The 23,089-nt window shown below is 36.1% G+C and overlaps 2 non-coding genes across 2 annotated transcripts; both read left to right on the forward strand.

Annotated features, from left to right (window-relative positions):
- The first annotated feature begins 13,844 nt into the window (after positions 1-13,844).
- TRNAP-UGG (transfer RNA proline (anticodon UGG)) lies at positions 13,845-13,918 on the forward strand. The gene has a single exon. It is a non-coding gene; the product is annotated as a tRNA-Pro (tRNA).
- A 139-nt stretch (positions 13,919-14,057) lies between these two features.
- On the forward strand, positions 14,058-14,131 carry TRNAW-CCA (transfer RNA tryptophan (anticodon CCA)). Its single transcript has one exon. It is a non-coding gene; the product is annotated as a tRNA-Trp (tRNA).
- The last annotated feature ends 8,958 nt before the right edge of the window (positions 14,132-23,089 follow it).

Raw genomic sequence — 23,089 nt, forward strand, 5'->3', positions numbered from 1 at the left:
CATGTCCAGTTTTGCAGTAGAGATGGAACTAAGAAAGAGAACCATCGACTATAACCCCAAAAGAACCAGATTTCGCAAACAACATAGAGGAAGAATGAAAGGAAAATCCTGCCGAGGCAATCGTATTTGTTTTGGTAGATATGCTCTTCAAGCACTTGAACCCGCTTGGATCACGGCGAGACAGATAGAAGCAGGACGAAGAGCAATAACACGATATGCACGTCGTGGTGGAAAAATATGGGTACGTATATTTCCCGACAAACCGGTTACACTAAGACCCACGGAAACACGTATGGGCTCGGGAAAGGGGTCCCCCGAATATTGGGTATCCGTTGTTAAACCTGGTCGTATACTTTATGAAATGGGGGGAGTATCTGAAACTGTAGCTAGAGCAGCTATCTCCATAGCTGCCAGTAAAATGCCCATACGAAGTCAATTTATTCGATTAGAGATATAGAACCCTAAAAGGGGTATGGAAGATAAAAAAAAATGCCCGGTTTTTCTTTCTGGAAAGACAATATTTCTTTCATCCTTTTGCATTGAAATAACAAATTGAAATCAAAATAAAAAATAATATGATTCAACCTCAGACCCTTTTAAATGTAGCAGATAATAGTGGAGCTCGAAAATTGATGTGTATTCGAGTCATAGGAGCTGCTGGTAATCAGCGATATGCTCGTATTGGTGATGTTATTGTTGCTGTAATCAAAGACGCATTGCCCCAAATGCCTCTAGAAAGATCCGAAGTAATTCGAGCTGTAATTGTACGTACATGTAAAGAGTTCAAATGCGAAGACGGTATAATAATCCGCTATGATGACAATGCTGCGGTTATAATTGATCAAAAAGGCAATCCAAAAGGAACTCGAGTTTTTGGCGCGATTGCCGAGGAATTGAGAGAATTGAATTTTACCAAAATAGTTTCATTAGCTCCTGAAGTATTATAAATACTAGTAGGCGAAATTGAGACCAAAGAATTAATTTAGTAGATTGTGTTTTACGTATATGTTTTAAAATCCAAAATGAAAAAAAAAAAGAAAACATGTTGATTATAGAAAAATTAGGAGGAACCTAGAATTAGAGTCTTATGGGCAAGGACACTATTGCTGATTTACTAACCTCTATAAGAAATGCGGACATGAATAAAAAAGGAACAGTTCGAGTAGTATCTACAAATATTACCGAAAACATTGTTAAAATACTTCTACGAGAGGGTTTTATTGAAAGTGTTCGGAAACATCAGGAACGTAACAGATATTTCTTGGTTTCAACTTTGCGACATCAAAAGAGAAAGACTAGAAAAGGAATATATAGAACAAGAACCTTTTTAAAGCGTATCAGCCGACCCGGCTTACGAATTTATACCAACTATCAAGGAATTCCTAAAGTTTTGGGTGGAATGGGAATTGCTATTCTTTCTACTTCTCGAGGAATAATGACAGATCGAGAAGCTCGACTAAACAGAATTGGGGGAGAAGTCTTATGTTATATATGGTAATCGCCCCGCCTATAGTGCTTGAATTCTATCTCGCCCTTCCTATTTTTAAAATAAAAATAGAAAAATAGGAGAAAAAAAATATGACAGAAAAAAAAAATAGGAGAGAAAAAAAAAACCCGAGAGAAGCAAAAGTAACTTTCGAAGGTTTAGTTACGGAAGCCCTACCCAATGGAATGTTCCGCGTTCGGCTAGAGAATGACACCATCATCCTAGGCTATATTTCAGGAAAGATACGGTCTAGTTCTATACGAATACTGATGGGGGATAGGGTCAAAATTGAAGTAAGTCGTTATGATTCAAGCAAGGGACGTATAATTTATAGACTTCCCCATAAGGATTCGAAGCGTATCGAAGACTCGAAGGATAGCGAAGATTTGAAGGATAGCGAAGATTTGAAGGATACCAAAGATTCAAAGGATTAGGTTTTTCTTTTTTTTCTAGGGTAATAAATTCTAAGTTCTAAAATTCAAGCGAAGAGACTTATTTTTTCCAAAAGATTAGATTCATAGTTTAAAAAAGGATACGGAAATATGAAAATAAGAGCTTCCGTTCGTAAAATTTGTACAAAATGTCGACTGATTCGTAGGCGTGGACGAATTAGAGTCATTTGCTCTAATCCGAAGCATAAACAAAGACAGGGGTAATCTTTCGAAAAAGAACTTTACTTTCTAAAAAGTAAAAAAAAGTACCCGCGGAAATGTTCCAATTCCAAATAAAATAATTTCATTTAAAATAATTAAAGTAAAGGGTTTATTTTACCCTGAAACGGATATCTTTGTATCTTTTTTTCTTTTTTTTATTTCTAACTCATATTTATGAGATAATAAAATATGGCAAAAGCTATACCAAAAATTGGTTCACGTAAGAAAGTGCGTATTGGTTTACGTAGGAATGCACGTTTTAGTTTACGGAAGAGTGCACGTAGAATAACAAAAGGGGTTATTCATGTTCAAGCTAGTTTCAACAATACCATTATAACTGTTACAGACCCACAAGGTCGGGTGGTTTTTTGGTCCTCGGCCGGTACTTGTGGATTCAAAAGCTCAAGAAAAGCATCACCCTATGCTGGTCAAAGAACAGCAGTAGATGCTATTCGTACAGTAGGTTTGCAACGAGCAGAAGTTATGGTAAAGGGCGCTGGTAGTGGAAGAGATGCCGCATTACGAGCCATTGCTAAAAGTGGTGTGCGATTAAGTTGTATACGCGATGTAACACCTATGCCGCATAATGGATGTCGACCGCCTAAAAAAAGACGTCTGTAAAAGAATTAACCCGCTTTCAACTTTCATTTCAAGAGAAATAAACGATTCAATGATAAAATAATAATACTAGTCTATTATGGTTCGAGAGGAGGTAGCAGGATCCACTCAAACACTACAGTGGAAGTGTGTTGAATCAAGAGTAGATAGTAAGCGCCTTTATTATGGTCGTTTCATTCTGTCCCCGCTTAGAAAAGGTCAAGCGGACACCGTCGGTATTGCCTTGCGAAGAGCTTTACTTGGAGAAATAGAAGGAACATGTATCACACGTGCAAAATTTGGGAGCGTGCCGCACGAGTATTCTACAATAGCAGGTATTGAAGAATCCGTACAAGAAATTTTACTAAATTTGAAAGAAATTGTATTGAGAAGTAATCTCTATGGAGTTAGAGACGCATCCATTTGCGTCAAAGGTCCTAGATACATAACTGCTCAAGATATCATCTTACCGCCTTCCGTAGAAATCGTTGATACGGCACAACCTATAGCTAACTTGACAGAGCCCATTGATTTCTGTATTGATTTACAGATCAAGAGAGATCGTGGATATCAGACAGAACTCAGAAAGAACTATCAAGATGGAAGTTATCCTATAGATGCTGTATCCATGCCTGTTCGAAATGTGAATTATAGTATTTTTTCTTGTGGGAATGGAAATGAAAAACACGAGATACTTTTTCTAGAAATATGGACTAATGGAAGTTTAACCCCTAAGGAAGCACTTTATGAGGCTTCTCGTAATTTGATTGATTTATTTCTTCCTTTTCTACACGCGGAGGAAGAGGGCGCTAGTTTCGAAGAAAATAAAAACAGGTTTACTCCACCCCTTTTTACTTTTCAAAAAAGATTAACTAATCTAAAGAAAAACAAAAAAGGAATTCCATTGAATTCTATTTTTATTGATCAATTAGAATTGACTTCTAGAACGTATAATTGTCTAAAAAGGGCCAATATACATACACTATTGGACCTTTTGAGTAAGACTGAAGAAGATCTTCTGAGAATTGACAGTTTTCGTATGGAAGATAGAAAACATATATGGGACACTCTAGAGAAGCATCTCCCAATTGATTTACTTAAGAATAAACTCTCGTTTTAAATCCATTGCAATTTTTTTTCTTCTTCTTTTTCGAGTTAGAATAAAAAGAAAACAATTTAGCATCTTTGGTACAATCTATATTTTCGCGAAATGGATCATAATAAAATGGATTTTAGGTATCTAGGGAAGATTCACTTGGAAGTAACTATTTCCTAGATACCTATGGTACTTCACGGTTGAATGAATCAAAAAATATCTAAAAAAGACCTAAAGTTAATGATTTATCAATGGGTAATGTTGCTCCAATACCTAACCAAAGAGCTACTACAGTACCGATTAAAAAAACGGTCGTAGCTACTGGGCGGCGAAATGGATTTTGGAATTTATTGACATTCTCTAGAAAAGGTACTGTCAATAAGCCTGTTGGCACAGAAACCATTAAAAGAACGCCCAATAACTTATTGGGTACCGTACGGAGTATTTGAAACACGGGAAAGAAGTACCACTCGGGTAATATTTCCAGAGGAGTTGCAAACGGATCTGCCGGTTCACCAATCATTGATGGCTCGAGAACCGCTAAACCTACATTACATGCAATAGTACCTAGAATTACTACTGGAAAAATATATAAAAGATCGTTGGGCCATGCGGGTTCCCCGTAATAATTATGTCCCATCCCTTTAGCTAATTTAGCTCTTAATACAGGATCATTTAAGTCTGGTTTCTTTGTTATTGGGATAGGTGAACTCTTTAGGATCCATCCCCCAAAGGAACCGGACATGAGAATTTATCATCATCCGGCTCGAGCAAGAGTGAAAGAAATAAGACCGCGGAAGATCCTTAATAGAATTAAGGTTTATAATGACTCAATGACTCTAGGCAAGAAAAGCTTTATCAGATTCTCTTTTCCGAAGTTGCACCTACAACTACTCATTGAAAATAATCCTATTCTTATGGGTAAATGCTCAATATCCAAGTGGGCTTACAAATTTGATCATGATCAATTGCTTTGTGGATTGTCTCATGTCTCTTGATTAGTTGGTATTTATCCCCTCAATATCGCAAGTTTCTTACCTCCAAACAAAATATTTACTTGTTACTAATAAAAAATCAAAAAGTTTAGCCTACATTCTTCCTTAGATCCCTTCTTTTACTCCGATAGTATTGCGGATCACAATCGATGCAAAGAAAATGAATGCATTTCCATACTATAATAAAAAGGTAAGTGTAATAAATAGAGAACTGGATCATGTCACATGACTTATTCCATTTCTACTCTATGGGATCTTACGGAGCCTGTTCATGGATGACATGGTTGCGGTATGATCATAGAAGATATTCTCCTCAAGTGAACCAGCCTATCCTTCCTAGGTAGGGGACTTACATGTTGATTGGATGCGGAGACACCTTTGGTTGTGAATTCTAATGTGGCAGATCCAATTCTTTATCTGCATGGCCAAATCAATAATTCAAGTCACACACTCCCATAATCCGCCTTTTTTCTTTCGTAAAATTAACTTCAACTATTTGTATTGTATAAAAATACTTTGGAGTTGAAGAGAAGTATCCAAATGACATGTGTTATTTTACAATAACCCATGCTTGTAGCAATGAAATACCAAAACCTACCCGATATGATATATGATAATTATAATTCTCTATGATATGCCTTCCCTATAAAGGACCCGAAATACCTTGCTTACGTATCATTGGAAAGTGCATTAACATAAATACGGCAGTAAGCAGAGGCAGTACAAAGGTATGTAAACTATAAAAACGAGTCAAAGTGGATTGGCCCACACTAGCACTTCCGCGTAATAACTCCACTAAAGGCGATCCTATTACCGGAATGGCGTCAGGTACACCTGTCACAATTTTGACTGCCCAATAGCCAATTTGATCCCAAGGCAAAGAATAACCAGTTACACCAAATGATGCAGTCAAAACAGCCAAAACCACACCTGTGACCCAAGTTAATTCACGGGGTTTTTTAAATCCCCCTGTGAGATACACACGAAATACATGCAGGATCATCATTAAAACCATCATACTTGCTGACCATCGATGAACTGATCGGATTAACCAACCAAAGTTGGCCTCGGTCATTATGTATTGAACCGAGGAAAAAGCCTCTGTAACGGTTGGTCGGTAGTAAAAAGTCATAGCAAAACCGGTAGCGACTTGTACTAGAAAACAAGTAAGTGTAATTCCCCCTAAACAATAAAATATGTTGACATGGGGAGGAACATATTTACTAGTTATATCATCTGCAATTGCCTGAATCTCAAGACGTTCCTCAAACCAATCATATACTTTATTGAGATAGGTAACTAACCCGAGTCCCCCTCTAAGAGCCGTATATGAAAATTTCATCTCGTACGGCTCAAGCAGAAACACAAAAATTTTCAACGAATATTAGAAAAAAGGTTCAAAACTTCATCAGCCACTGAATTGGGTCGATTTGCCTTGAAGATATCAAATAAGAAAAATCCGGAATATCTTCTTTGTGATGATAATGCCAAAAAATCTCAAGTTGGCGCGTCTTTCTTTCTTCCTTTCCCTTATGTTGGTCATTAGAGGCTTCTTGACTTTTCTCTTCCCTATAAAGGATTTGTTTTTTTATGCGTAATATAGAAATTATCTTGTTGAGATCCTATGAATCAGTTCAATTAAAACCTTAGATTCATACTAGAGCCACGATGATTTAGTCTCAAGCTAAACAAAAGGCAAGGGTTCTTCGAATAAGAACCGCTTGATAATCATTTATTGAATCAGTGTAATGACTCGACAAAATCGAGAGAAAAAAAGTTGTCTTTTGGGCAAACAAAATTGGAAGGAAGAAAATTTCTTTTTTATTTTTATTTAAGAACTACTTGAATTTTTCAGTCTGGTTGCGAGGTCTTAATAGTGAGTATGAATCATAGTTCCATTTTTTTTTGATCCACTCTATCTATTTCGTGTTCCAGATACTAGAATAAATAATATCTGACGAATTAGAATCATCTTGATAGAGATAACAGGCCCTTTCTATGTATTATCAATAGGATCAATTCTAACAAGTCACACACTCATATTCCAGAGATACCGAAACAAAAAAATTCCGCGGTCGAACTACCATAATATCTAGAAATGTAGATCTTAAACTAGAAAGGCTTTTTTGGATGGAAAAACTCTGACTTCCTAGTTTTAGTTAGTAGAAACCTAATTGGTTAAAATTCCGTCCAGTAAAACGGAAGAATTATAAATTTCTAAAATGATAGATAGGAATATAGCGAATAAAGCCATTGCGATCCCCATAAAAGGAGTAGTCCCCCAACCCGGGGCGACTTTCCCATATTCCGAATTCAAGGGTTTCAGTAAACTACCTGCACCAGTTCGTTTTGGCCTAGGTTTAGAACTATCTTCAACGGTTTGTGTAGCCATAAATTCTATTTAATCATTGGTGTTGACTTTGTATACTATTCCGTTGTAGTTGTAAATACACGATCTTTTCGTAGATCCATTGTAATCTTGAAATTCTATAAAAATGGAAACAGCAACTTTAGTCGCCATCTCCATATCTGGTTTACTTGTAAGCTTTACTGGGTATGCCTTATATACCGCGTTTGGGCAACCCTCTCAACAATTAAGAGATCCATTCGAAGAACACGGAGACTAATTTAAGTAAGAAGTCTCCCAGATAGGGGGACTTCTTACTTAAATGAAATTATTTTATTCTTTTAGTTGGAGTTGGTGGAACCTTAGGTGGTTCTCGGAAGAAGATAGCGAAAAAAATTATCCCTAAAGTCGAAACTAAAAGGAACGTATAAACCAATGCTTCCATAGATTCGATCCTGGTTTATTTACAATTATAACTTCCACACCTATTCATTTGTCATTTGGGAGAATTTCCCATATAAAGAAAGAAAAAGAGTCAAAGAAAGGATGGGAGATGTTTCCCATGTCAAATCAAAAAAGAGAGGTGAAAGATACTATAACAATGTGTATCAGACTGCCTGTTTCCTTGTAGTTGGATCTCCCACTTTTTGGAATGTTCCAAATTCCACTTGAGCATCCAAATCTGGATCAATACCAGCAAAAACATCTCGGAACAATGTTCTAGCGCCATGCCAAATGTGTCCGAAAAAGAAGAGCAAAGCAAAGGTAGCATGACCAAAAGTGAACCAACCCCTTGGACTGCTGCGAAAAACACCATCAGATTTCAAAGTAGCCCGGTCTAATTCAAAAATTTCCCCTAATTGAGAACGCCTCGCATATTTTTTTACAGTAGCAGGATCAGAATAACTTACTCCATTAAGTTCGCCACCATAGAACTCCACCGTTACACCTACTTGTTCAACACTATATTTGGATTCTGCTCTTCTAAAAGGAACGTCTGCTCTAACAATTCCCTCCTCATCTACCAAAACAACCGGAAATGTTTCAAAAAAAGTAGGCATACGGCGTACAAAAAGCTCACGTCCTTCTTTATCTCTAAAGACGGGATGTCCTAACCATCCAACAGCTATTCCATCCCCATTGTCCATTGAGCCTGCTCTGAATAATCCCCCTTTTGCCGGATTATTACCAATATAATCATAAAAGGCTAATTTTTCGGGAATTTTAGACCAAGCTTCTGATAAACTAAGATTTTCGGCTAAACCATTGCTAACTCTTCGATATATTTCTTGCTGAAAGTATCCCTGATCCCACTGATAACGAGTAGGCCCAAATAATTCGATTGGGGTCGTTGCTGACCCATACCACATAGTTCCAGCAACTACGAAAGCTGCAAAAAAAACAGCAGCGATACTACTGGAAAGTACAGTTTCAATATTGCCCATACGTAATCCTTTATATAGACGTTGAGGCGGACGGACACTAAGATGGAATAAGCCCGCTAATATACCCAATGTACCCGCAGCAATATGATGAGAAGCTATTCCCCCCGGAACAAAAGGATCAAAACCTTCTGCACCCCACGCTGGATTTACAGCTTGTACTTTTCCAGTTAGTCCATAAGGATCGGATACCCATATCCCAGGACCATACAAACCCGTTACATGAAATGCCCCAAAGCCAAAGCAAGCCACCCCTGCAAGAAATAAATGAATTCCAAAGATCTTGGGCAAATCCAAAGAGGGTTTTCCCGTCCGCTCATCAGAGAATATTTCTAGGTCCCAATATACCCAATGCCAGATCGCTGCCAAGAAACACAAGCCAGAAAACACAATATGCGTACCTGCCACACCTTCATAACTCCAAATACCCGGATTTGTTACAGTTCCTCCTGAAATACTCCAACCACCCCACGAATCCGTTATTCCTAAACGAGTCATGAAGGGAATTACGAACATACCTTGTCTCCACATTGGATCCAGAACAGGATCAGAGGGATCAAAAACTGCTAATTCGTATAAAGCCATTGAGCCAGCCCAACCAGAAACTAGAGCTGTGTGCATTATATGCACCGCAAGCAATCGACCCGGATCATTCAATACGACAGTATGAACACGATACCAAGGCAAACCCATGGAAATACCCCTTTAGCAAAGAAAAATAGACACGATGTCGCTTTATTTTATCGCATTGAAAAAGACTATCCATATCCTATGTACCTAACCCTTCTAGGGGATTCTGTGTCAGAAAGCGCGAATATTTATTTCATTCCATTAAAAATAAGAAGCCAATTCTGTTCATAAGAAGAAAGAGAAGCAGATCTATTCTATACTCGATAAGTGCCAATATGCAATGGGTAACTTGGCCAATTTGGAAAAAACGAAGAATAGATCGCTACCCCTCTTTGTTTAGCATTCGAATCACCCATTCCTTTTTCTTTATTCAATCTGTCTTACATTCCTTATATGTATAACCTTTCAATCTACGTATTAATAGAATCTATAGTATTCATATAGAATAAGAATAAAAATTAAGACAATAAACTGCGGATTCTTTCTTTCTGTTCCATTCTTACGTTTCCATATTAAAGTGTGGTTTTCTTACTTAAATTTAATAATATTAATCTAATATGCCCATTGGTGTTCCAAAAGTACCTTACCGGATTCCTGGAGATGAAGAAGCGACTTGGGTTGACTTATACAATGTTATGTATCGAGAAAGGACACTTTTTTTAGGTCAAGAGATTCGTTGCGAGATCACGAATCATATTACAGGTCTCATGGTATATCTGAGTATAGAAGATGGAATTAGTGATATTTTTTTGTTTATAAACTCCCCAGGCGGGTGGCTAATCTCAGGAATGGCTATTTTTGATACGATGCAAACGGTGACACCAGATATATATACAATATGCCTCGGAATAGCCGCCTCCATGGCGTCCTTCATTCTGCTTGGAGGAGAACCCACCAAGCGTATAGCATTCCCTCACGCGAGGATTATGCTTCACCAACCTGCTAGTGCTTATTATCGGGCAAGGACACCAGAATTTTTACTAGAAGTAGAAGAGTTACACAAAGTTCGCGAAATGATCACAAGGGTTTATGCAGTAAGAACAGGCAAGCCTTTTTGGGTTGTATCCGAAGACATGGAAAGGGATGTTTTTATGTCAGCAGACGAAGCCAAAGCTTATGGACTTGTCGATATTGTAGGGGATGAAATGATTGACAAGCACTGCGATACTGATCCAGTGTGGTTTCCAGAAATGTTTAAGGATTGGTAGTGTCCGGATTTCTTGTAAAGTTATTTCACAGCTAAATTCGTGTTTTCCTCGATTTAATAGAAAATAGAAAGACTTCATGATGAGCAATCATCAGGTTAAGATGGATCTAAACCAATCCATTTTTTTCTATATACATACAACATGCCGACGGTTAAACAACTTATTAGAAACGCAAGACAGCCAATACGAAATGCTCGAAAAACGGCCGCGCTTAAAGGATGCCCTCAGCGTCGAGGAACATGTGCTAGGGTGTATGTGCGACTCGTTCAGATCATGACTTCAAACAAATATAAAAAAAATTGAAGTATCCATGATTAGTACCAATGAATAGGATATAGCTTCTCTATCCTAGATTTCTATGGTATATGGAATTTATGGTTTCCTTTGGTGCAAATCCAATTATCTAAATTGGAAATAAGAAGCAATTCTCCCATTGGTAGCAAATGGTTATCCATTAAGCGGAGGAAATAGTAATAAAAAGAAAAAGGCTTATGCTCCTTTATCTTAAAAGAACGGACTAACAGGGTCAGCTACTTAGCCAACTTTCATAATTAAATACCGTCACTGTATGGATAACTCTTATTGTGAAAAGAGCTATTTACTCTATAATGGATAGGTAGAGCCAAAGAATGTGGACTATACAAGTTCGCAATACCTTTTGATGAAAGAAAGGGCTCCGGTGTATAGAGAGGGCCTCACCGTTTAAAAGGGAACCATAGAAACGATGGAACCCACTATTTTTTTTAGTATTATTAGAATGAATTTGTTATTTCGTATAGAAATAACTGAACGGAGTGGAATAAAAAATCGTGGTTGGGAAGGTTACTATAGCAAAAGCCATTGGAATTAATATTTTATATATCGGAATAATTAGTTTTGTTATTAATGAGAAAAAGGGTGGCTAAAAGAAGAGAAATCATTAGTTATTCATTAAGGTTAATTTGATTCAATGACCAGAGTTCCGCGAGGATATATAGCCCGGAGACGACGAACAAAAATGCGTTCATTTGCCTCAAACTTTAGAGGGGCTCATTTAAGACTTAATCGAATGATTACCCAACAGGTAAAAAGAGCTTTTGTTTCCTCTCATCGAGATAGAGGTAGGCAAAAGAGGGATTTTCGTCGTTTGTGGATCACTCGGATAAACGCAGCAACGCGGGTATATAAAGTATTCGATAGTTATAGTAAATTAATACACAACCTGTACAAGAAGAAATTGATTCTTAATCGTAAAATGCTTGCACAAGTAGCTGTATCAAATCCAAATAATCTTTACACGATTTCCAATAAAATAAAGATCATCAATTAAAGGTATAAATAAAGTAATATACTGGAATAATAAAAGATGAATTCCCGGAGTTCCCTCTCCGGGAAGATACAATAAATTAAGATTAAGTGGTAGGAATCAACGAGCTGGATTACTTTCTTTATAATATATATAGGTCTGGCCCTTTCGAATTCGAATAAAACATCAACAATCGGAACTTAAGTTCCGGTTGTTGTTTCTTAAATTTTGGTTGTTGTTTCTTAAGTTTCGATTGGAATTGTACTTTTGCGTTAATTGAGGAATATGTCTATTTTTTCTGGGTCTAGAACCTGTAATTATTGAAATTGACTGGGCTTGAAATTGCTTTTCGTTCTCATAGTTACGAAACGGTAAGAAAGATAAAATACGAGCCTGTTTTATAGCAAGAGTAATTAATCGTTGTTGTTTCAAGGTTAATCTATTTATTCGTCTCGATAATATTTTTCCTTGTTCACTAATAAATCTATTAATTAAACTCATGTTTCTATAATCAATTCGATCTCCCGGGCCAATCCGGGGACGCCTACGAAAAGGTTGTTTAGATTTACGAAAAGGTTGCTTGAATTTACGAAAAGTTTGCTTGGATTTACGAAAGGGTTGCTTGGATTTATTAAAAGTTTGCTTGGATTTACTAAAGGGTTGCTTAGATTTAAGAAAAGGTTGTTTAGATGTATACATGATTTATTCCTTATTTAAAATTTGAAAATTTGAAAATTCACTTCTTTATTTTATTAATTTAGGATCCAGAAGAAGTAGTTTTTCTTTGATCCATATCTTATTTGATTCATATTATAGTATATGAATACCCTCTATACATATGAAATAATATCTACCGGAAATCAGATGAGTTGATTTGTATTTTGTATTCTATACTATGTTTTCTTTATATATTAAATATGAAGTTCTTACTCTTTCTGTTGTTTGGAAAGATCGAACACACGATGTTCCTATTTCTTTATTTCGTGATGAGTCGTATGCTTGCGACAATAACGACAAAATTTTTTGAATTCTAATTGTCCGGGTGTATTGTGGCGATTCTTTTGAGTACTATATCTAGAAATCCCCGTCGATTCCTCATTGGCACCTTTTCGAACACAACTGATGCATTCCAAAATAACTCTGATTCTAACATCTTTTCCCTTGGCCATGAACCTCCTTTTCTTTTTGGATTGACTTAACTTAATTCTTCTACTTATTCTTTTATTCTTCTATTTTGAATCCGAAGAAGAAGAATAAAATTCATTAGAATAATTTTTTTTTATTCTTAAATTAAGTAATAAAAAATAGAGAAATAATTAAAGAATACAATCCTTGTCGAATTAGCAAAGATTTTGGTTCGAAATCCTTTCATTTAATTAGCCAGCCCCACCTTTTCTATGCTCTGATTTCTGAGGCCTTATTTAGCTTGGGTACCCCTTTAAATTGAATTTCTATTTTCAAAAATGGGGTTTACAAAATTTTTAATGACTCTGAGGTTCAACCCAATCCATCTTTTCTTTCTTTTTCCTTCCGATACTAAAAAAAGATTGAAAAGGATCAAATTTTGTCATATCACGAAGAAATCTATCCCTCCCATAGCAATAACTAGAATTAAAAAAAAGGGAATGACAAAGCATCTGGGAATAAACGATTAATTTCTATCAATAAACCTGCTAAAGCACCAAACCATAGAGTACTTAGCACGGGTGCTACAGAGAGATATGTTTTTATATCCCGCATTGAAAATCCTCCTTCCTTGTTGGAATACATATATGATCATAAACTCTTGCCCAAGATTGTTATGCTATATATAAAATGAACCATATCGACGAAATTTTCCTATCCCTAAAAAAGAAAAAGATGACCCCTTCTTCCTATATATTAGCAAGGAAAAGTAATCCTTCTTTTATAGGCGAAATTATATTGGATTTTATATGTATATAATTCCTTAATTATATGAGACCAAAAAGAAGAAATGACACGAGGGTTCTATATATAGATAGAGAAAGAAAGAAGAAGAAAATAGAAAGAAGAAGAAAATTATGATGTGGAAAAGAAGACAGGAATTGTGTACAATGGCATTGTACAACAATTTAATTTGGAAAAGGGATGTAGCGCAGCTTGGTAGCGCGTTTGTTTTGGGTACAAAATGTCACAGGTTCAAATCCTGTCATCCCTACCTATTACTTCTTTCTTCTTTATAGGCAGTAGCGACGAGATCAATTAAAGTAAAGTGGGTATAACTTGAATTTGTGGAGACTATACGTACGTGAGATACATTAGGAATAGAAAAAGATTTTCTTTTTGAATGAATGAAAGCGCTCTTAGTTCAGTTCGGTAGAACGCGGGTCTCCAAAACCCGATGTCGTAGGTTCAAATCCTACAGAGCGTGATTCCATCTATTTTATGTCGAAGCAGAGTAAAATAACTTAACAAAATTGAATTGTAACTCCAATTTCAATTTGACCTCCTCTCTGGTCTGGAGGAGGTCAATCAAAAAAAAATGACTCAATCAAAGATCCAACTGATCCCCACGCCTGTATTGCAAATACGCAGTCACGAATAATCCCGCTAAAGTAATAGGAATTAGGCCTAAGACGATTCCAAATAGAAAAACTTCAATCATTTCGATTTGTTCGAGGGGATAAAAAAAGAGGTACGATCTATCCCTAAATAGTACTCTAAATTATCCACGAATCTCAATGACCAAGAAAAGAATTCCTAATTAGTCTGGAAAAGAGTCGTAGAATGCCAGGAATCCCAAAGAAAGATTTTTCTTTTCTGAATTATAATTATTCAGTCAATTCAAATAAGGCGTATCTTGTTCAAGCCAATAAATAGAGCTGGGGTTATAGTTAAAGCAGCCAGTAGAAAACCAAAATAACTAGTTAAAGTAAGCATGAAAGAGTTAAATTCCATTTATTTTTTTTTACTACACTACATATGTTGGTAAAGCATTTACCTAAGTTATGGAAAATTCAGAATTCATCAGTTATTTTAGATAATACTAAAAAACAAGGTAGAGTAAGATACAGAAGTGTAAAAGAAAGTGGATTCATCAGATGATACATGAGTCCCTAATTCCGAATCAAGAGATTTGTTGTGGAATTTGTCAATTGAGTAAAGTAATAATATTAAGAACTAGATCATCTAACCCCATTGAATTTCATTTTTTCATTCAATTTTCAGGGAAATTTTTGAATAAGAGATAAATAAACAATTGAATTTGAAAAAAAAACTTCTTTCTATTTTGGATAATTTCTTTTTCAATAGGACCCTCGTTTTGGAGTGAACGATCGAATATTCCCCTATTCCTTCTTATTTTAACTGATTGTATTCCATATGGAATAAGAGGAGAACAAAAGCATTCCACGACCTGCCAAGGGGCTGTTAAAAAAAAAAAGAAAGCTCTTCCTTGAATTTACTTTATTTTTATTCCTTTTTCGAACTCCAACCAAAGTAGATTCGAAGACGAGTCACTTCAATTATCCTTTTAAGTTCTATTCTATCTTCTGTCTTTCCCTATTTCATCTCGTAAAGTTCCGCGCTCGCAGTTTGGTCAAGAAAGTTAGACCTAATCCAACAAACAATACAAGGATGAATTACGAATTATGAAAGGATAGATTTCACATATACTTGTCCTTGTATTGTGTCAGTATGAGAATATCCTTCCTAAATTATTTATCCAAACCTATTGATCATTAACTTAGATTTTCCCAAGATTTTGGCTGCTATTCCGAATTACTCTATATATTCCGAAGCCAATGAAAAGTAAGTAGAACCTACAAAAATGGGGTTTTCTATTGATGCCTTGAATAACATATAGCTTACCTATAGACAAAAAAAATAAAAAAGTAATTATGTTTCGGAACCAGGCAAAACCAGATTGCTGTGCCATAGGAAGGATAGCTATACTAATTCGGTATACTCAAAATACACCTTTGGTACAAAATTGACAATCTCACAAGGATGAAATATCAGTAATTTTCTATTTACTGGTCGATCCCATCTTTTACGGAATCAATTCCTTTTTTGAATGTACAAAAATTTTGGGAGTTCAGCATGTCTGGAAGCACGGGAGAACGTTCTTTTGCTGATATTATTACCAGTATTCGATACTGGGTTATTCATAGCATTACTATACCTTCCCTATTCATTGCGGGTTGGTTATTTGTCAGTACGGGTTTAGCTTATGACGTGTTTGGAAGTCCTAGGCCAAACGAGTATTTCACGGAAAGCCGACAAGGAATTCCGTTAATAACCGACCGTTTTGATTCTTTAGAACAACTCGATGAATTTAGTAGATCCTTTTAGGAGGCCCTCAATGACCATAGATCGAACCTATCCTATTTTTACAGTGCGATGGCTGGCTATTCACGGACTAGCTGTACCTACTGTTTTTTTCTTGGGATCAATATCAGCAATGCAGTTCATCCAACGATAAAACAAATTCCAACTATAGAACTATGACACAATCAAACCCGAATGAACAAAATGTTGAATTGAATCGTACCAGTCTATACTGGGGTTTATTACTCATTTTTGTACTTGCTGTTTTATTTTCCAATTACTTCTTCAATTGAGAGAAAGAAAGAGACTAATAAGAATTCTCTTATCCCATTTGGAAGGATACCATCCTTATAACTACCCATGACTGTTTTTGTCTCTAGCATGACCAATTGATAAAATGTGGAGGAAAGTAGGGGAAATGGCCGATACTACTGGAAGAATTCCTCTTTGGCTGATAGGTACTGTAGCTGGTATTGCTGTGATTGGTTTAGTAGGTGTTTTCTTTTATGGTTCATATTCTGGATTGGGTTCATCTCTATAGTAATCGGAGGGACCAGATTGTAAACATGAAAAAGTAGGAGCTTAGCGGGTCCTTACCCCCCTTTATCTGATTAGAGCGGAAAGGACCCGCGGAATTTTTACTCTTATAACGCGAATTGAATCTATTCGATTCACTCTTATGAAGCAACAAGAAAAAGAGATCACTCGAGGATCCAATATCTTATTCCACGAAGGAAGTATCCTGAAAATCCTTGATTTAGTTTCGAGTAATAAACTAATAAAACCTTAATCAAAACTATTCAACTAGCCTAAAAATAAAAAAAACCTTCAATGGAAGAGTTTACTTTTTTTTTGCAAAATTTCTGTAAATTTGAAGTTGAACTTAATTAAACAAGCCAAGCAATTTGCTCACAATCACAAGAAATTTTTCCCCCGCCATATTTTCTTCCCCTCTGTTTGTCCACTACCTCGGCTAAACCTAAGCAAAAGAAAAAGAGGTCCAAGAGACAGACCCGAATAAAGAAGAAATAGTAATCTTTGACGAATTAGGAAGAAAAAGGATTCTTATTTTGATACAAGAAGAATCGGCACAAGAAAAAGCCTTTTTCTTGTGCCGAATAGACGATTAAGAAGACCTGCAATCCCTCCGAAAAGGAAGAAATTTTAATTTTATTGTTCTCTGCCTTTGCCTTGGATTCTCTTCTTTTGCATGGGATATAAATAAGGAATTCCAGACATCTCATAAACAAAAAGCAGTCTAAACAAAAAAAGGATTTCCAAAATAGATCATAGATAATTCTAGCAATTGCCAATAAATCGAGGCTTTTTACCAACTTGATGGTAAGAAATCCCGGGACCTAGAAATTCATTTCGTACAATTGAACCTTTTCAAACTGTTTCTTTTTGAGAACCAAAAAAACTTGTGCCAAAATAACGGATGCGAAGAAGAACAAAAGGCCTTGGACACGTAATGGATCCTGAAGCACGATTTCTGCGTCCCCCTGACCAAAACCTCCCACATTAGGATTGCTTGTTAATGGTTGATCAAGCTTGATGGATTCCCCCTCTGAAACAAGAAGTTCTGGTCCGGGAGGTATAATATCAATCACTTGGCGTCCATCTGATGCATCAACTATGGATATTTCATACCCCCCCTTTTCTTTACGTAGTATTTTTCTTACTATACCTGTTGACGTAGCATTATAGACTGTATTGTTACTCTTGCTACCATCAGGATAGATCTGTCCTCTTCCTCGGTTTCCCCCTACATATATGGGATATTTTAAGAAATGAGCATCTTTCTTCGTAGCAGGATCAGGGGAAAGAATGGGAAAGACAATTTCACTATATTTCTTACCGGGAACAGGGCCTATCACAAGAATGTTTTTTTTATCGGGACGATAACTCTGAAAAGCAAGATTTCCTATCTTTTCTTTTAACTCAGGGGAAATACGATCGGGCGGCGCTAATTCGAATCCCTCGGGCAAAATAAGAACAGCACCTACATTCAACCCTCCCTTTTTTCCATTAGCAAGAACTTGTTTCAATTGCATATCATAAGGAATTCGAAGAACTGCTTCAAATACAGTATCGGGAAGCACAGCTTGGGGAACTTCAATATCGACGGGCTTGCTAGCTAAATGGCAATTGGCACATACAATTCGTCCAGTTGCTTCTCGTGGGTTTTCATAACCCTGCTGCGCAAAAATGGGATATGCATTTGAAATAGATGTCCGAGTTATTACGTATATCATGATCGCTACAGAAATCGATCGAGTTATCTGTTCCTTTACCCAAGAAAAAGTATTTCTATTTTCCATGTCCAATCGCAGATCCCAGAATTTCTACAATAAATTAGATAGGTAGCTAAGCTAATCTAGTTCCCTATACACGAATCTGTTGTCATTCTACTGCAACAGTTGTACTGCAATGATGAATACCTTAAAGTAGGTATAAATAGAAAGAATTTTGCTAAAATGGAAAAGGGCTTTCTTTCTAAAAAAAGATGCTTGCTAATTTGATTAATATTAATATCGGGAGATCAAATGAATTTATGCTTCACTAATTGAATGATAAATGACTACAAGCGAAGGAGATAGACGATTTAAACAAAAAAAGACCCAAAATTTCAAACATGTATCTAGAATTACTGGAAAACTACAAACAAAAATAGTGAAAATAAGCTCGTTAGGAGCCCATCCAAAATCGTTGTAGACCCAACGAATTACTAGTTCCCAACCACGGGTGGAGTGAAATCCAACAAAAAAATCAGTAACTAAAAGAATAAAAAAAGCTTTTATTGAGTCATTTAAATTATAGAAGAATTCCTGAACCCAAGAATTCAAAATGACAAGTTCCTCTTTACCCAGAAAAAAAGAACCACTTAGAATAGCCAAACAGATTATATTTGTCGAGAAATGCAAAATGGTATGGAGATGATCCTCATTATTTATTTTGACCCATTGTATTATTTCCTTGTGTATTCCTGTAGGAGGTTTTTGTACATGTGTCTTTAGTTTCCCTTTTATCATCTCGTCCAAGAGAGAAAGTTCTTCTAATTCTATGAATCTTTCTAGAATCCTTTTCTCTTGAATATCAGTTAAGAGAGTTTCGGATTGCCTGGTATTCCACCAATTCTTAATCCAAAGTTCCAGACATTTGTTAAATGAGGAAGAGACCCCCCAAGGCAAAAGTACGATAAATACAAGATATAGTAAAGAAGGCAATGCTTTCTTTTTTTTCATTTTTGATCCGTAAATGGAGTTGTTAATGAATATGCTTCATTCGCTGACTCTATTCCATTCCCTGACTCTATATGATGATATTTCTATTTCATGATATTTCTATTTCTTTGAAGCAAAAACTATATAGGTTTGATACCCTGTATCTATTCTTCTTTTTTGTATATTAGTTAGTAGTGGAATTTCAGTGCATTGGGTTCTTTCTTAGATCTAGATGGAATGAAATAGTGAAATAGAATAAAAAAAAAGCCCTTTCGGATGAAAAAAGAAGAATAGTATGCGATATATCTCACTTGGATAAAAAAAAATTAAAAGCAAATTTCTCTTATCCTCGTTTGTTCCTTCCTTTAGATAAATACTTAAAAATCCCCTTACAATAACAAATCCAATTTAGAAGGGACTTCCTCCCCGTGTTGAGAAAACTTTTCTTCTTCCAATTCTTCTTTTCTTCATTCAACTCAGTTCAAAAAAGATACCTCAAAATACTTCAATTGGTACGCGCAAGAAATAGGCCAATTCGGCAGCTTTTTGTTCAATTTCTCGTGGAGTAAAAAATTGATCATCAGTACGAGTCAAGGGAATGATCCCCTGGCCCCGGATTTCCATATAAAGAATACGACGAGGATAAAGACCCTCTTTAACCTGAATTCTAATTGATTGGATATCCCGCATAAGGAATCGAAGGAAGACGCGACGTTTTATTCCAGGGAATCCCCAACGAAAAATGCACACTATTCCCTCTTTTCTATCGAATCGGTCATAACCACTACCTACATTCCACAAAATAGTACACCACAAGTAGGAGCTAATGAATAGGCCTGCGATTCCGTAGAAAGACATCACGACCCCCTGCGGAAAAAAAAGAATTTCTTGAGATGGAAGTATAGATATAATATTCTTACCAAGATAACTGGAAATCCCAACCGATAAGAATCCTAGTGAACCTAGAAAAAGAATACAGGCCCAGAAAAAATTACCCCTTTTTCGAGAACCTTTTAGAAGTTCTACCCATATGTGTTCTGATCGCCAATTCATATTAGATATACTAAATCCAGCAGCGGTCGATTGAAATTGAGAGAATAAGCTAAATAATTTTGACTTTACTTTTTTTGATTCTGAAATCGCCTTCAGCAACTAGTACTCCTGTGAAATAATAGGTTAGATACATTGACTTTCTATTCAAAAAATATTCGTTGATTCAATTAAAATAAATAAAATAAAACTCGCTATACCTGGCTCTGCATATTCATGCATTTATGCTCGTAGCCTATATCCGCATCCATAACCGTTTTTCATTTGTGTGTAGAAAGTGTGTGTAGAAAAAGCCACATACCCTACCATATTATATTACTTACACTAAAAAATACTAGACAATCTTATTTTTTTGCACATAAAGAAATAAAGAAGTCATTGCAATTGCCGGAAATACTAAGCCTACTAAAGGCACGAAAATAGAAGGTAAGTTTAAATCCGTCATGGAATAGGTGTCTCAATTCAAATTTACTATTTCTATCTAGTCGAAAAATATCTTAAGATTCTTATGATATAATTAAGTATATCTATTATAAGGAATATTGACTATTGTATTGTATTTTTTATTTTTAGTTTGAAAAATATTCTGTAAAAAAAATGAAAGGATAATAAGAAAATTCCAAAAAAGGAGAACTAATTAAAAAGATTTTATTTTGATTTTCCCATCCTCATGGCCTTTCTATCTTTCTAATCTAATTTGAAATTGGATTCAAAAGAAAGCGGTTAGAATTTACTTCCTGCATACATACTTCTCTAGAAGCGCATACAATTGATAATACTATATTTTATTATTTTATTATTTTATTTGTATTTCTTTATTGTATTATACCTTAATATATATATTCTAGATATATAGAATAGACGAATCTCGATTTGTCAAGTCTCATGATCATATCATGATCTATTTTTATTCGGCTCAATCTTTTTTTTTTCTAAAAAAGATTGAGCCGAGTTTAATTGCAATCAATTAGAAGAATAAAGAAGAATTACTGCATTTCATAACTGATTTTTTTCTCTTTTTATTTCGTTTCTTTTTTATTTATACCTTCTTTATCTTTAGTTTTATCTAGTTAATCAATAGTATCTACCGGCTCGAACTCGAATTTGATCGCCTTCCATACTTCACAAGCTGCGGCTAGTTCAGGACTCCATTTGCAAGCTGCTCGGATAATTTCATTACCTTCGCGAGCAAGATCGCGCCCTTCGTTACGAGCTTGTACACAGGCTTCTAAAGCCACTCGATTAGCTGCTGCACCAGGTGCATTTCCCCAAGGATGTCCTAAAGTTCCTCCACCAAATTGTAATACAGAATCGTCCCCAAAGATTTCGGTCAGAGCTGGCATATGCCAAACATGAATACCACCTGAAGCTACCGGTATAACACCTGGCATGGATACCCAGTCCTGAGTGAAAAAGATACCGCGAGCACGATCTTTTTCAATAAAATCATCGCGCAATAAATCAACAAAACCTAAAGTCATTTCGCGTTCCCCTTCTAACTTACCTACTACTGTACCGGAGTGGATATGATCTCCCCCAGACATACGCAATGCTTTAGCTAATACACGGAAATGCATACCATGATTTTTCTGTCTATCAATAACTGCATGCATTGCACGGTGAATGTGAAGAAGTAGGCCATTGTCGCGGCAATAATGAGCCAAAGTAGTATTTGCGGTGAATCCCCCAGTTAAGTAGTCATGCATTACAATAGGAACCCCTAATTCTCTTGCAAATACAGCTCTCTTAATCATTTCTTCACATGTACCCGCAGTCGCATTCAAGTAATGCCCCTTGATTTCACCGGTTTCGGCCTGTGATTTATAAATAGCTTCGGCACAAAAGACAAAACGGTCTCTCCAGCGCATAAATGGTTGTGAGTTTACGTTTTCATCATCTTTGGTAAAATCAAGTCCACCACGTAGACACTCATAACACGCTCTACCATAATTTTTTGCGGATAATCCCAATTTTGGTTTAATAGTACATCCCAATAAAGGACGACCATACTTGTTCAACTTATCTCTTTCAACTTGGATACCATGAGGCGGGCCTTGGAAAGTTTTTGAATAAGTAGGGGGAATTCGTAGATCCTCCAAACGTAGAGCACGTAGGGCTTTGAAACCAAATACGTTACCTACAATGGAAGTAAACATGTTAGTAACGGAACCCTCTTCAAATAGGTCTAATGGATAAGCTACATAACAGATCCATTGGTTGTCTTCCCCAGCAACAGGCTCGATGTGATAGCATCGTCCTTTGTAACGATCAAGACTGGTAAGTCCATCAGTCCAAACAGTTGTCCATGTACCAGTAGAAGATTCGGCAGCTACTGCAGCCCCTGCTTCTTCGGGCGGAACCCCAGGCTGAGGACTTACTCGGAATGCTGCCAAGATATCAGTATCCTTAGTTTCATACTCTGGGGTGTAGTAAGTCAATTTATAATCTTTAACACCAGCTTGAAATCCAACACCTGCTTTAGTTTCTGTTTGTGGTGACATAAGTCCCTCCCTATAACTCTTGAATTAAGAATTCTCACAATAACAGGGTCTACTCGATGTTAATTAGGCGTAAATGAAACTTTAGAAAAAATCTCGTAAAACAAAAAAAAAGGATATTCAATTAATATAATATCAACTCATTAAAGAAAATTGAGGGCATGCTTAGGTTAATGAATATGTTTCATTCATATATAATGCGTACACCCTGTGTATGTTCTATCCTATAGGAATTCCACTATAGGAATTCGATAGGAATTGAGTTGTTGTTATGGTAAGTTAACACGG

Source organism: Aegilops tauschii, unplaced genomic scaffold, assembly GCF_002575655.3.
Source record: "Aegilops tauschii subsp. strangulata cultivar AL8/78 unplaced genomic scaffold, Aet v6.0 ptg000406l_obj, whole genome shotgun sequence".
In the NCBI taxonomy this organism is placed as follows: Eukaryota; Viridiplantae; Streptophyta; class Magnoliopsida; order Poales; family Poaceae; genus Aegilops; species Aegilops tauschii.